This window comes from Hylobates moloch, unplaced genomic scaffold, assembly GCF_009828535.3.
Source record: "Hylobates moloch isolate HMO894 unplaced genomic scaffold, HMol_V3 SCAFFOLD_58, whole genome shotgun sequence".
Lineage (NCBI taxonomy): Eukaryota > Metazoa > Chordata > Mammalia > Primates > Hylobatidae > Hylobates > Hylobates moloch.
The window spans coordinates 515294-527764 of record NW_026652333.1 but is presented as its reverse complement, the minus strand read 5'-3'; positions in this window follow the sequence as shown (position 1 = coordinate 527764).

Here is a 12471-nt window from a genome sequence, read left to right as displayed (position 1 = left end):
GGGTTCGCGGCTCCCGGGGGGCGCGAGCCGCCGCGCGCCGCCCGAGCCGCTTCCGGGCGCGTTGCCTGGACGCGGTTGCCGTGGCAGCCCGAGCTGGAGGCTTTCCCCGCGCACCCGCGCCCAGCCTGGCGGCGCCGCCCCTCCTCCCTCCTCGTTCCCACACTCAAAATAGCCTCTGCTCGTCGCTGCTGTTTCCCACAGAGCTCGCATCCAAGCGCCTTGGAGTTGGCGGGCGGGGATTTCGCTCATTGGAAAATAAATCCTGTTGTAGGGATGGCTGATTTGGAGAGGTGTTGAAATGGTGCCTGATGGAGATCATAGCCATGGTGGTGGCATTGCAATTCTCTCCAGAGCCCCAATAGACCTTATTTACTAAACTGCTTTCCCACAAAAATAGTTCTCTCCCCCTCCCCACCTCAAATTGGGGAGAAGTTATTTGATTAGGCCACGGTGACGCCCCACCTGTGCAGGTGAACGAACCCTCCGGGGCTGCCGAGTGTCATTTACTGAATCGCCTTGACACCTGCAGTTGGGACCCAGGATCGTGTGTCATCGCAGCAGACACGACGCGAAGAAGAACGCGAACACCCCTTCTCTTCCTAGCCCTTTCTTCTCCCATCAGCTTCATCCGCTCCCAGCGCGTCCTGGCTCTTTCCACCTTCCTCTAGATTTTGGATTCTCATCAGGACGCACAAGCCCATTCACTCATAATTGTGCTTCCTCTCGGTGGGCGGCATTTCAGCGGAGTTGGGGGGGACACGACCTTTGCCTCATCTGGTTCGTGCTTCCTTCGCAGACACTGGTACTTACCCAGCACTGGGGCTCCTGTCTGTCTCCCCGCCCCCAGCCTGAGCACTTCCAACCCAGGGGAAGGAGCCCGACGTGGTAGAAGAGCCCGAACTGTGGATTGGGCTGAGCGGTTTTGGAATCCTCTCTCCGGCAGGATTATTATTTAGGGGCTGTTAGTATTAAGGACTGTTATTTGTGTGTGATCTTGGGTATTCTGCAACTGTTTCCTCACCAGTAAAACGGGCTAATACCCTCCACAAAGCGCTAATGCATCTGTAACATTCATTCAGCCAACAGTATCTATTGGATGGCTGCCAAGTGCTAGAAACTATGCTTAGCCCTGAGACACAGTGGTGAAGATGAAAAAGAGACACATCCCTTTCTGATCCCACAGAGCTTAGAGCCTGACGAGCATTCATCAAATAATCACAGACACATGTAACACTGCCGTTGTGACCAGGAGAGTAATGGCCGTGAGTCTTCTGATGTGTAGATCTGATCTAACAGCATCTCTTTAGTGCTGCAAAAGCTCAATGATTATTCTTTCCTTTCTCGGTTAGATTCCCACTGCCTGGTGCATGGCATGTACTAGGTAAATACATGTTGAATTGGATCCTATGTCATGGTGATCACACTGTCACTCAGCTTCCCAGTGACCTTCTGGCTGTAACTTGCCACAACATCTGGAAAGGTGTGCATGTGTTAGCAGAAAGTACCCATTCAAACCTAGAGTCCATCACCAAGAGTCTAGAAAAAGGTTCAAAATATTTCTTGCCTGTCTCCATCGGGGTGCCTTTCAGTGCATATGGAGAGCATGTCAGATGGACACATGACGTCCCCTCTGTCTTGTTTCCTCCTCTTCTTATTACTCTACTCTTTCCCGGCCCACCCCAATACTGACCCTACTCCCTCTACTACTTGAGGTGCCAGAGCCTCAAGGCACCCATTCCTGGCTTCCTAGTAGAGGGGTAGTAGATCCTAATATTCCTCAGAATGGAGCACCTATAAAACAGAGGAAGTGCCTTCTTACTTCTGGCCATCGAAACCGAACTTTGATTTTTCATTTGCTGCAAGACTCCCTCACTCTCAAAGGTAGGGAAGGAGAGGAGCTGGAAGGTGAGGGGCTCTTGCCATATGTAGGCACCTTCTATTTAGGCTGACTTTCATTTCCTTTTTAAAAATCATAACAATTAGCAAATAAGACAAATAATTATATTAATAATTATTTCAAAACATGAATTTCTCAATAAGAACCGGGCTTTCAAAGTGGTCTTGAATTAGGCCCATGACTTCCCACTTCTTATCTATCTTTTTTCTGAAGTGATTTGTTTTGAATTCCAAGGGGACAAAATCTAATGCACAATGATTAAGCCTACACTACTTTCTTTCCAACTCTTTCCCTATTTCTGTAGGCTAATTGCAATGAAATATCCATTTTTTCCAGAATCGCTTTGATTGTAACTCATTACAGGAGATGGAGATTTTCTTGCATTACTTCAATTAAAAAGCCATGATTTATTACAAATTATTTTATGCTGCAAAGATTACCAAAAAAATTATCAAAGAGAACAATTCTATATACTTGATGGCTGTAATACTATTTACAAAGCAGTCATTTAAATACAAATTATTTGTTCAGTATATTATGCTAGACACCATGGAAACTGGTTTTTCTTCTTTCTTTTGAGACAGTCTCACTCTGTCACCCAGGCTGGAATGCCGTGGCTCTTGGTCTCGGCTCACTGCAATCTCTGCCTCCTGGGTTCAGGTGATTCTCCTGTCTCAGCCTCCCGAGTAGCTGGGACTACAGACATGTGCCACCATGCCCAGCTAACTTTTTTATTTTTAGTAGAGAGGGAATTTTGCCATGTTGGCCAGGCTGGTCTCGAACTCCTGACCTCAGGTGATCCGCCCACCTCGGCATCCCCAGGTGCTGGGATTACAGGTGTGAACCACTGCACCCAGTCCACTGTGGGAATTTTTTTGTTTTGTTTGTTTGCTTGTTTGTTTGAGACGGAGTCTGGCTCTGTCGCCAGGCTGGAGTGCAGTGGCGTGATCTCGGCTCACTGCAACCTCTGCCTCCCGGGTTCAAGCAATTCTCCCGCCTCAGCCTCCCGAGCAGCTGGGACTACAGACGTGCGCCACCACGCCCAGCTAATTTTTGTATTTTTAGTAGAGATGGGGTCTTGTCATGTTGGCCAGGACGGTCTCCGTCTCTTAACCTCGTGATCCACCTGCCTCAGCCTCCCAAAGTGCTGCGATTACAGGCATAAGCCACCACACCCGGCTGGAATTGTTTAAGTGATTTATTCCACGCTGGGCTCTGGTTCTACTTGTGTCTCTGAACTGCCACTAGTCATGAAGATGAGATACACACCACATCTATAAGGATAGTAAGTAGGCTCCTCTAGGTAGGTAGAGGTCAAGGGCTTGTGTAGGTCAACGTGGTGTTTATAAGAAGGCTGGAAAGCAGTTGGGCCAAGGCTGTGGTGAGTTTCAGACGGATAAAGAGTTAGCACTTTGTTTTGTCCTCAGCAATTCTCAACCGTGGTTTGTAGAGATCCATTGCGTTTCTACAGCATCCAGTCTTTTCTTAACCCACAGCAATCTGATAACTAAAAAACACTCCTGAGGGTCACCAGTGACTTTCTATTCACTAAATTTTCTTGGCTTTCTGCAGGACTTGTCCCCTGGAAACTTTCTGCCCTTGAGTCTTCTCATCTGTGTCTTCTCTGACACTGTCCTCACCCTTACATCTCTGGGTCTTCCTCATTGCTCCCTGTGGGAACTTTCTTCCTCCTCCTGGTCCCCACATATGACTATTCCTTGTGGTCCAATTCTTTGGCACTCTATTATTGAGAATGAACAGTGTGAACCCCACAAAGGTGGGGTTCAGACCTTGGGACTTTATCCTGTGAATAACCAACTAAAAGCTTGGGTTAATAACCAATTAACACAATACGTTATTCTCTATGGCTGTTCTTTGTTGGTTTCTTTGTTGCTAATAGTAATATAGAATTAAGAAAATTCCTTTTTTCCTCTTTTATTTATAGAAATTATAGATTTTTCATATGTTTTGAATAAACTACAATTGGCTTTGTTGTTTTTGCTAATAATTTTTCTTCATGTGTAGGCTCATTCTCTCAAATATTATGTTTTGCTTATGAATTCATTGGTGGCTAATCCATCTCGCAATAATTTTTTTGAAGTAGTTATGACTAAAGTACAACCAGCAGAAAAAGCACAAAATACTGAGATCCTTTTAGTAATGTTTACGTCTTAACTTAGATAATTGCAGTTGTACATAACAGGGCAAGTTCAGCCTCAGGGTGTATTTATATGGCATACAAGTGAGCCCTCAACATAACGCTTTCAAGAGTGAAATCTGAAATAAAGTCTTTCTACAAAGAGTTTGTGGCCAGAAATTCTAAAATAGCCTCATAATAAAACTGATTTATCCAAAACCCAGTTCAGAGGCAAGAAAAGCATTATGGAAAATTCTATTACATATTGATTTTGAAACAATTCTTCTTTCCAACAATTCTCAGGAAATAGACATATATATATGTATATATATACACACACACACACACACACACACACATATATAGTCTTCAGGCTGTTCTGAAGTTTGATACCACTTTGGCTCGGTTCAATGTAGTTCAGCAAACATTCATGGCCTACTTTATATTAGCCAGTCATGACGCCACAGTTTAGACAATGAAACCTCACATAAGCTGATACTCTTGTTTGGCTTCTTTGTCAAGTAGTACATTATCGGACAGTTATTCTCATAGGTAGAAATAAAAGACAACTTGAACTTCTGTTCAACAACAAAAAATAAATGACAATACCCATCACATGAGGTTGTGGTATACAGTGCTATAGCAAGTCATATTGAAGCCAGGCAAAGAAAATTAGGAATATTGACTCTGTCCTTATTGAAAATTTTCATTTTTTATTAATCATGGATGTTTTGCATCAATTTATATATATATATTTTTTTGAGTTGGAGTTTTGCTCTTGTCGCTCAGGCTGGAGTGCAATGGTGTGATCTTGGCTCACTGCAACCTCCACCTCCTGGGGTTCAAGAAATTCTCCTTCCTCAGCCTCCTGAGTAGCTGGGATTACAGGTGCATGCCACCACGCCTGGCTAATTTTTGTATGTTTTAGTAGAGTCAGGGTTTTACCATGTTGGTCAGGCTGGTCTTGAATGCCTGACCTCATGATCCATCCGCCTCAGCTTCCCAAAGTGCTGGGATTACAGGCGTGAGTCACTGCACCCAGCCCAATTTTGATTTTTTTTTTTTCTTTGAGACGGAGTCTCGCTCTGTGCCCAGGCTGCAGCACAGTGGCGCGATCTTGGCTCACTGCAAATTCCACTTCCTGGGTTCACGCCATTCTCCTGCCTCAGCCTCCCAGGTAGCTGGGACTACAGGCACCCACCACCATGCCCAGCTAATTTTTTTTTTTTTTTTTTTTTTTTTTTTTTTTTTTTTTTTTTTAGTAGAGACGGGGTTTCACCGTATTAGCAAGAATGGTCTCGATCTCCTGACCTCGTGATCCGCCCGCCTCGGCCTCCCAAAGCGCTGGGATCACAGGCGTGAGCCATCGTGCCCAGCCTGATTTTTTAAATATTGCATTAAAATACTATTTATCTTGATCGTTCAGTTTGCCTTAAATGTTGCACCTTAAATTTTGCCTCACTCACCTCCCCTCAGCCCTGGCCCTGTTGCACTCATAGCCAATGTTTGTCAGGCCTTGTGCTAAATGCTTACTTATAGTATTTTATTTCTTTTTTGCAACAGCTTATGAATAAACTTAGGCTTAGAGGTATTATGTAACTTGTCCAAGGTCCCAAAGCTATTAAGTTCTAGAGCTAGAATTTGAACTTGGGCCCCTCTGATGTCACAGCTGTGCCTCATATGTACCAGGTGCAAAATTGCCGCATAAAAACCAAATGAGACTGAGGAGGAAAAATGCCTTACAAACTTCAGTAGGTAAAGTGTACGGCACAGCGAGAACTAAATTAATGTTCTTTTCATTCCCCTGTCTTCCCCAAGGACAACACATATCAAAGAATGTGAATAGTAACTTATAAAAAATCATTTTGAGAGAGCAAATTAATTTTAACATCATCTCTGATTTCTTACACCTTTATCCAAGGTCTGCACTAGCAAAGTAGTGAAGATTGTGTACTTACCGAGATAAATCCAATCAAATAATTGTTAGTTTAAAATATACAGAGCCAAACATGTTTTGGGATTTGAGCATCTTCTTAATTAATTAAACTGAAACAAGTGCTTTATGAGTACATGCTTGCCAGGTAAAGGCACATAGAGTGATGTAGTGTTTAAAAATTGTAATTAATAGACAATACATAGCCTGTACTTAAAGTAAAATAAAATTAAAGAAAAATAACGAAGTAAGATAAATTAATATTATGCAGTTGTTTTTAAAGAGATAAATAGGTATAATCATCTTTGTTTTCCCTCCCATATTTGAATACACTTAAGTCATTTTCATGCACACACACAGGTTTCCCAAGGCAATGTGAATGGGTTGCAGGATTCTCTACCAGGCACTGGAGCCCCACATAGTCACGTAGCAGGTTTTCATCACTGCAGACTCAGGAAATAGCTTTTTCTTCCCCTGGGAAACAAAAATAATAAAATTGACATTTTCTTTCTTCCCTTTAGGGGTTTCGTGCTTTAAAGTTGCTGGAAACTATCTGTATGTGCTTGGGCAAGTTATTTAAGCTCTCTTTGACTTTCCTTGGGGAAGATGTACCCCAAGGTAATATCAAAGGAACCATGGCAGGTGCCCATAATCCCAGCTACTGCGGAGATTGAGGCCAGAGGATCACTTAGCCCAGGAATTTGAGAACAGCCTGGACAACATAGTAAGACTCTGTCTCAAAAAAAAAAAAAAAAAAAAAAAGCCTGGGTACAGTGGCTCACGCCTGTAATCCCAGCACTTTGGGAGGCCAAGGCAGGCGGATCATGAGGTCAGGAGTTTGAGACCAGCCTGACCAACATGGTGAAACCCCAACTCTACTAAAAATACAAAAATTAGCTGGGTGTGGTGGCACATGCCTGTAATCCCAGCTACTCAGGAGGCTGAGGCAGGAGAATTGCTTGAACCCAGGAGGCAGAGGTTGCAGTGAACCGAGATTGCGCCACTGCACTCCAGCCTGGGTGACAGAGCGAGACTCCGTTTCAAAAAAAAAAAAAAGATAATAGCAAAGGGAATTGTTAGGACTATGACAAAAGAAAGCCCCAAGAGTGAAAGAGTGATGTCCAGCAGGTCTGATGGAGAGCAGTCACTGCAGACTGGATTAAGTAGTACCTTCACCTGTAAAATGAAGATAATATAGTGCCTACTTCATCAGGTTCAAATGGAGATCAAAGGCACCAATTCATATAAAGAGCTTAGAATAACATCTTAGTTATTATTTATATTATTCATTATGTTTAACATACACATTTCTTTACTAATGTCTCCCAAGAAGCAGTCAGAAGAGTAAAGATTTAATTAATATTGGTTCAACTATTATGTCCTACACAGGGAGACGGAGTTTGTTAATTAATCTGGTTAACTCATTCCACACAATATTACTGCTATTGCTTGCAATTCTAAGAATCCTTAGAGTCTTGCAATTCTAAGAATCCTTAAAAGAGCAATTCTAAGAATCCTTCTGGTCCCAGCCACACTCCAAAACCATCTGTTTTCGTAACACGTAGTTTTCAATGTCATAGTCAAATGTACGTGCAGCTCCTAATCTCCTGCATCATTTTGGGGTGTACCTAATACAAATTCCAAGGTCTCTCTTCTTCTAAAGCAATGAGTGATGTTGTCACAGTATGGTTTCTGCCTTGTATTTATCTGAATCCTTCCTGCCCCACTGACATGACTGAACCAAATTAGGTACCAAATGAAGCCCTTAAAAAGGGGAATAGGGCTCACACCTGTAATCCCAGCACTTTGGGAGGCCAAGGTGGGTGGATCATCTGAGGTCAGGAGCTCAAGACCAGCCTGGCTAACACGGTGAAACCCTGTCTCTACTAAAAATACAAAAAACTAGCCAGGCATGGTGGCACACGCCTGTAATCCCAGCTGCTCAGGAGGCTGAGGCAGGAGAATTGCTTGAACCTGGGAGGTGGAGGTTGCAGTGAGCTGAGATTGCACCACTGCACTCCAGCCTGGGTGACAGAGCGAGACTCCATCTCAAAAAAAAAAAAAAAAAAGGGAAATAGGTCTGTGTATTTGGTGCCACAGGAAGGGTGGAAGTCACATCACTGTCCTATCATCCCCATCCCCCTGCTGGTTGAAATCATTCTTTCTCCCAGTGAAAATCTCTGAGGATAAATGTGGCGGGCAATGGCTGAGGAGTCCATGATCACCACTACCAGACAATTATCTGGCCCTTGCTTTCAGCTGTTTAGTTTATTTTTCTTTTTTATTGTTTTGGTTTATTCTCATGAATGGTAAAGTCAAATTACAAAGCATCCCCAGAACAAAGAAAACTGGCACCTCCCTAGTCCTACTACCTGGCCTGGACTCAACCCTCTAAGACTCTTCTCCACCTGCCTGCCCTGTTCTCAGCATCAGGAGTGCACCTATTCCTAACTAGGACTTCTGCCTACATCTCTTACATCAGAAATTAGGGCTTAAATTTCCCTGGCTTATTTTATCCCAAATCCAGAGAGAAAAATGAAAGTCTAATTGATACTGATTCAACTATTTTATTTTACACATGGAGATAAAATTTTCTAATTGTAGTTCTTAAAAGTCAAAACATTTTTAAAATAAGTCCCAGTGATATATGCAAAGTTATTGCTAATTCATTGTAAGTTTAAGGCCCAAATATACCTAATACTAACTTTAACATAATCAATTTGACTCGTTTTCCAAGCAAGAGTCAACCGTTTTCCTAAGGGGAGATAATAATGGTATACGTAGGAACATTTCCACAGGAGATAATCGGCTTTCCTTTTATTAAGTTTAGAGAGGAACAATTCTAAGTAAAGCTTTAAAAAATCTTCAACACAGGTATTTTTTATAGGCAGTACAGAAGGACAGGATGACCAATAAGGGTGCTCAGAGTAAAATTCCTAAAGTTGCACAAGTTGTAGAAGAAAATTTCTTACAATGGAAGGACATGAGCATCTAGATTGAACAGAACTACCAGAAACCTGTCAGAGTAAATAAAAAAAGATTCATACCAAGACAACTGACTTTGAAATTTCAGAACACAAAGATAAAAACAAAATCCAAAATTTTCCAGACAGTAAATATCACATTCAAAGAATTAGGAATCCGAATAACATCAGTCTTCCCAATATTAGCAGTTGAAGAAAGAACAATACCTTTAAAATCCTGAGAGAAACTTATTTCTATTCCAGAATTCTACACCTAGCTAAACTATCCATCAAGATTGAGAGCAGAATAAAATATTTTCATGTATTTCAGTTCACAACAATGTACCTCATATGCACCCTTTCTCAGGAATCCACTGAGAAATATTTTCTAGGTATGAGAAAGTAGAATAAAAAGAAGTAGATGGGAGGGGTGTGGTGGCTCACGCCTGTAATCTCAGCACTTTGAGAGGCAGAGGCAGGCAGATCACTTGGGCTCAGGAGTTCGAGATCAGCCTGGCCAACATGGCAAAACCCCATCTCTACTAAAAATACAAAAATTAGCTGGGCATGGTGGCCTGCACCTCTAATTCCAGCTACTTGGGAGGTTGAGGCATGAGAATAGCTTGAACTTGGGAGGCAGAAGTTGCAGTGAGCCGCGATTGTACTACTGCATTCCACCCTGGGTGACAGAGTGAGACTCTATCTCAATAAATAAATAAATAAGGAGTAGACATGGATCTAGGCAGTAGAAGATGCACCCCAAGGTAATATCAAATGAACCATGGCAGGTGCGTATAATCCCAGCTACTGGGGAGGCTGAGGCCAGAGGAGCACTTGAGCCCAGGAATTCGAGACCAGCCTGGGCAACATAGTAAGACTCTGTCACACACAATAATAATAATAATAATAATAATAATAATAATAGCAAAGAGAATTCTGAGGACTAAGAAAAGCCCCAAGAGTGATGCCCAGCAGGTCTGATGGAGAGCAATCACTGCAGACTGGATTAAGTAGAGCACTCATCTGACAAGGAATTAATAATCACAATAGATAAGAAATGCAACCAACTCTATAGGAAAAGTATCTAATAATCCAATTTAAAATGGCCAAAAGATCTGAATAGACATTTCTTAAAAGAAGACATAGAAATGGCAAACAGGTATATGAAAAGGTGCTCAACATCATTGGTCATCAGAGAAACGCAAATCAAAACTACAGTGAGGCATCATCTCACCTCAGTTAAAATGGCTTTTATCCAAAAAAATAGGCAATAACAAATGCTGGCAAAGATGTGGAGAAGAGGGAATCCTCATACACTGTTGGTAGAAATGTAAATTAGCACAGCCACTGTGGAGAACAGTTTGGAAGTTCTTCAAAAAACTAAAAACAGAGCTATCATATGACCCAGCAATTTCACTGCCAGATATATACCCAAAAGAAAGGAAATCAGTACATTGAAGAGATATCTGCACTCTTATGTTTATCACAGCACTATTCACAATAACAAAAATTTGGAAGCAACCTAAGTGTACGTCAACAGATGAATGGATAAAGAAAATATGGTACCTATACGCAATGGAATACTATTTAGCCATAAAAAAGAATGAGATCCTGTCATTTACAACAACATGGATGGAACTGGAGGTCATTATGTTAAGTAAAATAAAACAGGCACAGAAAGACAAACTTTGCATATTCTCATTCATTTTGGGGAGCTAAAAATTAAAACAACTGAACTCATGGAGATAGAGGGTAGAATGGCAGTTACCAGACACTGGGAAGGAGAGTGGGGCCTAGGGGGGCAGTGTGGATGGTTAATGAGTATAAAAAAAAACAGAATAAATAAGATCTAGTATTTGATAGCACAATAGGATAACTTTTGCTATCAACAAGTCAATAATCATTTAATTGCACATTTAAAAACAGCTAAAAGAGGCCAGGCATGGTGGCTCATGCCTGTAATCCCAGCACTTTGGGAGGCTGAGACAAGCAAATCACTTGAGGTCAGGAGTTTAAGACCAGTCTGGTCAACATGGGGAAACCCTGTCTCTACTAAAAATCCAAACATTAGCTGGGCTTGGTGGCACGCACCTGTAATCCCAGCTGCTCAGGAGGCTGAAGCAGGAGAATCGCTTGAACCCAGGAGGTGGAGGCTGCAGTGAGCCGAGATCATGCCACTGCTCTCCAGCCTGGGTGACAGAGTGAGACTCGGTCCCCCCCAAAATAAAATAAAATAAAATAAAACCAAGAAGTAGAGCACTATAGGGAGGTCACTCCCAGGCAAATGGGAGAAAGAAACAGAAACAGATTGTCTGATATGTTTGATCTTAGTGAGAGGAATTATAGTTCTGTCAGAAAGCTTATAGATGACCTAGTGGTATGTGCATAAAAAACTAATAGCCTAAAAAAGGCAATGCTTAATGCTAAGAGTTAAAAGAAATGTGTTCTATCATACTTGACTCAGCTGTGAACAATAGTCATAATGTAAATATGTTACTGAGTGTTGGTTTAATGAAAGATTGCTATGTCACTCTATTGAGAAGCTTAGGGGGGAAGTGTATGTGGCAGAGGTATGTTGAGGCATATTGGAGACCTAAATCCTCACCTTCCTTAGTAGGAAATGACTAGATAATGTCTAACAATGAAAGATGAAGAAACATCAGTATAAGCATTTTGATTTTATAAACTAAGTACATGTATATCTTTGTTTGTTTGGGTTTTTTTGAGATGGAGTTTCACTCTTGTTGCCCAGGCTGGAGTGCAGTGGTGCAATCTCGGTTCACTGCAACCTCTGCCTCCTGGGTTCAAACGATTCTCCTGCCTCAGCCTCCCAGTAGCTGGGATTATAGGCGCCACCACCCCCGGCTAATTTTGTATTTTTAGTAGAGAAGTAGAGACGGGGTTTCTTCATGTTGGTCAGGCTGGTCTCGAACTCCCAACCTCAGGTGATACGCCCACCTCTGTCTCCCAAAGTGCTAGGATTACAGGCATGAGCCACCACACCTGGCCAATACATGTATTTCTTAGAGCCAATTTTTTTTTTTTAATCCAGAGTTAGGAGAAATAAATTATAGAATATTTTAAAAGTATGTGTACCTATTATTTTGAAATTCCTCTGGTTATTTATTTAAGAGTCTTACTGCCTTTATTCCCAGGACATAATTTCTGCATTTCTGTTTTGGAGACATTCAAAAAGTGTGGTTAGCAAACCAAAATTCTTCCATTTTAAAATGGCATTATAAAGCCTTTTTTAGAGGACTTAAGACATTAATTTAAAAACTAATTTTGTTCAAAAGAACATAAACTCATTGACCGCATAGCAAATTGTTCCAAATATATTTTAATAAGTTCTGACCAAACAAAATCAGAAGATGATTTTTACGTTCAGTTTGAGCCCATTAAAAATAGACTAGGCAGCTGGGTGCAGTGGCTCATGCCTGTAAACCCAAAAGGAGGCCAAGACAGGAGGATGGCCTGAGGCCAGGAGTTCAAGACCAGCCTGGGCAGCATAGCGAGACCCCCCATCTCTATAAAATAAAAT